A 5,985-nucleotide genomic window follows, 5' to 3' on the forward strand; every position below is an offset into this window, starting at 1 on the left:
AATACAATTAATATTGCTAACAACGACATTAATACTAATAATAATAATAATAATAATAATAATAATAATAATAACAAGAATACTACTACTAATGATAATAATAACAATAATAATATTGTTAATAATAATATTAGTTTTATTACTTGAACTGTATTAATTCTAATCGTTGACATGTAGACCCTTTTCTATACATCTTCAAACAATCACACAGACAAGTTATGGACATGTTTAAGCAATGTACAACTTCAATACCATCATATTTTGAAATATTGAATTTAGAGCAAGACGAAATCACCAGTGCAGCATTATGCCGATCATTATCTCCGCATCCCCTCCATTTTTCTTCAGCATATTCAAAGCACAAATTCCGCCTTACTGGTCAATATTTACTTTGAAAAGCAAATACCTCCCAATTAAAACAAAATCCCAGGGATCTTCTCAGAGGCAATTAATTAATTTTAATTAAAACACTAATTAGCTATTTTAAAAAAAGTAATACAGATGTATCACTTTTAAATTTAGAGAAGTTACCACTATCATATCTTACAGGTATTCTTCAATGAAATAATAACTTATTTATAATCAAAATATTTTTAAAATTATCTAATCCGCATGATGGTTAATCTTATGCATATACTTACAAATGCAAAAATGTGTTTATTTGTACTCACATTAGAGCTCGTATATTTGAACCCTTGTCGATATATTGGTGAATAATATTTTGTTCATAATGTTAAACAATATAATGCCTTATTCACAATATCTCCAAACGTTCAATTCCTTGAATGTTTCATTGGTTTATCACAATCCCTGAAAGAATAATACTCGACTTGTTATCTTTTATTGCATTAATTCCAGAACTATAAGATAATAACAATAATATATTAGACCCGTTAAACCATACTATTTCAGAACTCTGAGATATTTTTTTGCTGGAGAGTAAATTATAAGTCACATATTTTGGCACTTTACTTTTAAATGTGAAAATCTTTGTCAAATTCTCGATTATAAAATTTCTACATCATCCGTTTTGAAAGTGTTGCAGAATGCAGACACATTTCCGTTCCACAGTTTGAACAATCTTGCTACTAAAGCAAAGATTTTTAAGTGGTGTTAAAATAGGACGCAAACTAGGGTGTACAGGGCAGAAAACCGGTTCCAGCATGTTGCACGATACTTTATGATATTAATTGGAAAAATTAATATTATGTCCTCGCTGTTTTTGTTATCATCATAATGTGGCTTGTTTTCTCGTTTATTACATTGTGAAATACCCAAGTTTGATTGGTTTTGAAAGTGTTTGACCAATATACGTATAAAACTACAATCGGAATCAGAGATTGTTGACGTATTCATATCTTTATTTTTCCATGTTATAAATTTATAATGGTCCCCAATTCATTAATATACACCACACTTCTAAACTTGAGAAGTTCACTGTCGATAAATGTAACTTTGAAGAACCTAAAAACGCCACCTTCAGTTTTCCATCGTATCAAAGAGTGTGATTCCAAGTCAGCTGGTTGGTCAGGATTTAATATCCACGCCCAACAAGGAAGTGAGCTGTGTGTATATTGAGTCAGGGTGGGAAAATTATTCATACACTGACAGCCAAACAGTCTAGAAGCGATTAACTGCCGATTTTGTACTAACCCGAAAGGCAAATTGCTAAGGTGAGTTAAAAAAAAAATAATTTTTGAAACCGTAGCATCTTTTTATTGAATGGGGAGTTTATGTGTGGGTATTTTCATGTGTATCACATAGCATGTACTTTATTACGTGATGCTTCATTTAATCTTTTTTTCACATCATTTTTATTTTTTTCTCCTTAAAGTTTGCTGAACATGCAGTGGTAGGTTAGTTGGCACAATCAAAGTGAGTTTGTTTTTAATCTGCTGTCATGTTGGAATTTCAAAAGATCTAATAATAGATGTTTACATAAATTGTTGCATGTGTATAATTTAGAAATATAGTCAAGAAATCCGTTGGTTGTGTGCATATGTTTATGTAATAACTTGGTAATGTTAAACAGCGACTTGTCACGTACCAGTGTCTTGAGATTGTCTTGACGATTTTCGTCTTTCGGGTTTGGGGATCAATATATAAATGAACTGATGCTGCATTAGAAAAGCAAAATCATCATAATATTTGAACATAAGTGGAACAATGGCTCTAAGCTGATAATGTCTAATGCAAATTAGCATGAGCTTAATGTAATTGTGTAAGTATTTACTAGCCCCTTTAGTGCCCTCTTGCTAATTTGGTATGTCTCTTTATATATGCCTTTTCTCCAGTCTACCCATATGTTTTGTACACATGTAATAGAAACAGTTATTCATACATTTATCTTGTTACCAATATTAATCTTCTTCTTCATTTTATTATTATTATTATTATTATTATTATTATTAGTAGTAGTAGTAGTAGTAGTAGTAGTAGTACAAGTAATAGTAGTAGTAGTATTTGCAAATCTGGTAATACAACACTCCTTGCGAGATCATGCTGAAGAAAAAAAACGTAAGCGGATACATACATCACCTGTAATGCAACAACTTCATTCTAAATCGCAGTGCCCTGCAAAACAAGGTAAATCTCTTGGATGCAATGGCTGTAAATCATTCTACATCAAATCATCGGTAGTAAACAAGGCTAAAATTAAGCTCACTTTTTGCTTCAAATGATAACCTTTAGACATGAGTACTAATAGTTGTGGAGAACTGAGAATACATAGGCTGATCAGCCCACTTTTGTACATACGATATATTTAATTACATTAACTTGTCTTATCCCTCTATCGATTTTTTAAAAAGATTCCTGTAACAATAAAAATGGTAATGGTTTAAGAGGAGGTAGAGATAAAATTATGCAAGAGAACTGTGGCAAATCCAAAATAGTGTCGTGCTGAACGCTTCTTGGTGAGCATAAATAACACAAACAAAGCTGATAGTCCATCAAGATTTTATGTGGAGTGCGTTAAACTATGTGCATTCGAGAGATTTATCATGTGTTTGTAGTGCATAATTTATTTTTCAGTTTATATACATCGCAATTGTTTTACATTTGTTGTATTCTTTGGTCATTCTTCTCAACAATGCCAAGCCGCCGTAGGTAATGTCTAAAAGTGATGGTGAAAAGAAAATGTAGTATGGTGAAAAATATCTTATCACAATGGTCAACCGTGCTTAATTGAGCAGAAAACAAGTCCCGAGGAGACTTTAATATATCCATGGTAAAAGTAATTTAATTCAGATAGTTCAGATAAATTAAATAATAATAATAATAGCAATGATAATAATATAAAATATTGCAAATTATTGTATGTTCCATTATACAGGAAGCAGCTCTAACTAAAGGTAGCTATATATGTTTCTCTTTTACATCTTCTTCTATATTTCTCGGGTAGATGGCTCATATCACGATTCTGCTCTCCGTGATTATCTGTGTCATGCTTGTGCCCTTGGCTCTTGGTGGGTCAATAGGCAAAAGCGAGAATGAAGACCAAAACTATTTGGATGCCCTAGAAGTTAGAAGTTTGGCCCAGCTTTTTGAGGCGAACAGACAGGCAAAGTCTCCTTCAGAATCAAACTTGGACGAAAGCAATTCCGCCAACGGAGGTAAATAGTATTAGACACTTTTGTTCTATTTTAACCATTTGTCATTTTAATGAGTCTTTAAAATTGTGATTCTTAATTGGTATTTCAATGATGATGATGATGCATTGCTAATAACTTCTACTCACAGTGCTATTTCGTAACATTTTAGAGTTAGTCTTTTAAATGAACATTTTTATCAGCAACCGTTGAAGTGAGCGACAATTAGGGACATTTGTATGCAGTACCTGGTTAAGTCATCACTTGATTGAAAGGTCCACAAACATGTTCTTGATTGTTTACTTTTTTGATGGTGATTGGTATGGTGATTGTATAGAAATGGAGCCCGTAGATGTGCTTGTTTTATCCTACATATGATAAGCAGTACAGGTCGTTATTCCGCACACATTATGTTCAGTAGCTTACATTTGCATGACATGAACGAAATAGCTGAATAATAGCAACTATGGAACTTATTCCTAAAGGAATATCTTGGAAAAGATTGACTTACACTACGTAGGCTACAGTCTACAGAGCCAGATCAGGATGGCAGATCGCATTTATAATAGACGATATGAGCGGTAAGGATGTACTTAAGTTATCCTTGTCTCCCGACGTACTTAGGTAATCCTTGCAGCTGAAAGTAAGTCTCAATAATGGCCGGTGTTGTTTGCCTCACTCCATGGATATTTTTCCTTCTAAACCATATTATATGTCAGAATAGAATTATTCTAATTATAGTTGATCTTTGTTATGGCGGCTCCTATATATTCACAAATAAAAACATTCAGAGTTTCGTACGATACAATTCCAAATTAAAATTATGGTTTCCCATGCAAATTTCAAAACATTTTGTTATAAGGTGATGTTGAACTTACAATCGTTAATTGTTAGTTTCTTTAATAAGTCATCCTATCATGTTTCATAATCGGCGAATATCGCTAGACGAGGCAAAGGAAAAGGCTCTTTAGCTCTTGACCCGAACACCCGAACACGATGTTCTTACCATTCTTCTCGTATTAAGACCAAGATCCTTATCCGGTAAACGTAAAGAATCTCTTACTGCAGTAAACGACCCACCAGTCATCTGATGCAGAAGTATTCAAGAACAAATATTGAGGAAAGTACTGCATATTGACCCTAAATACGTTTGTTCAAAAATCTTATCTTGTTCTTAGGACCATCACCGTAAACTAAACCCTTAAAACATCAGAGAACGTGCCCTTCGAAATATAACGAGAATCTCAAACATGCCGCCCATAGACAACCCGTGTTGCTTCTCATTTACCTATTCTCTTTCAATAAGACTCTCACGTGACTCTACCAGCCTTATGCCGAACGAGACTCTGGCCATGATCGTGCATAATTGATTGTTACCGATAGTTGTCGCTCAATTCTTTAATACTTTAATCCTTCTTTTTCCTTCTGTTTTAAAATTAAACTAAATTAATAATGTTAAACGCCATACATAACGTAAACTCCATTAGCAATTATAGTGCGTGAATGCCAAATATAAAGATAAGTACCTTAGCGTAATATATTTCATGTATTAGTGCTAAATAGCAACTGTCTGCCCTTTTACAGTCTCAACTTTTGCGAGAATTTCACGAAAACCGAGAACCTATATCACCTATGAATATTTAATGTGGTCTGTCTGAAAAGAAAAGTTAAATTTCTTCATTTAGGTGATCTCAGTTCTTATTAGAAACACTGGCTAACCAGCAAAACAAGCAGTGGCTTGGCCAGGGTTTTTTTAAGCGTTCCGTTATCCTTAGAGCCGTTCGTATTAACTTTTGTCGTCAAATCAAACTAACATTCTCATAAATGTATGATTCCTAGATTTTTTATTATGTGTTCTATGTTACTCTTTGGTGGAGGCGCAGTATCTTAGATGTTAGAGTGTGGACCTGTTATCCAAGGGTCGTGGATTCCATACCGGCCGGGACTAGCCAAGGTCGGCTACCTCCAGTTGTCGTTTACCCGTCATTATTAAATAACAACTTTATTTATTTTCAGTGACACCTCAGAAAGAAAATCCGAGAAAAGGAAAACTTATCGATGTTGTTTTATGGTAATAGTGTTGTAAAAGGTTCACACCGATGTTTCGACTCTCACAAGATGAAAAATGCAGTTCAATTGTCGCCTCACAATTATTGACCAACATATTATTTGTGAATAAAACTGCAAGTAAAATTGTTGCCTTGCATATTTACTTTTAATTAAAAATTTCTTTTCCTCTATCTATACATCTATTTTGTATCTATCTATCTATCTATATATCTATCTATCTATCTATCTATTGAGGCCAACAAACATTCATCGTTTCCGTCAGAATTAAAATCAGAGGAAAACGATTCGGCCAACGGAGATAAATATAGATATCCAAAAATAAAAT

General features: G+C 33.3%; 1 long non-coding RNA gene across 1 annotated transcript; it reads left to right on the plus strand.

The window, feature by feature from the left end:
* The first annotated feature begins 1,533 nt into the window (after positions 1-1,533).
* Positions 1,534-5,783, plus strand: LOC149777178 (uncharacterized). Its single transcript, XR_016416294.1, has 3 exons — positions 1,534-1,673; positions 3,404-3,614; positions 5,607-5,783. It is a non-coding gene; the product is annotated as an uncharacterized LOC149777178 (long non-coding RNA).
* The last annotated feature ends 202 nt before the right edge of the window (positions 5,784-5,985 follow it).

Source organism: Sinohyriopsis cumingii, chromosome 18 (genome assembly GCF_028554795.1).
Source record: "Sinohyriopsis cumingii isolate HCF-2022 chromosome 18, ASM2855479v2, whole genome shotgun sequence".
Lineage (NCBI taxonomy): Eukaryota > Metazoa > Mollusca > Bivalvia > Unionida > Unionidae > Sinohyriopsis > Sinohyriopsis cumingii.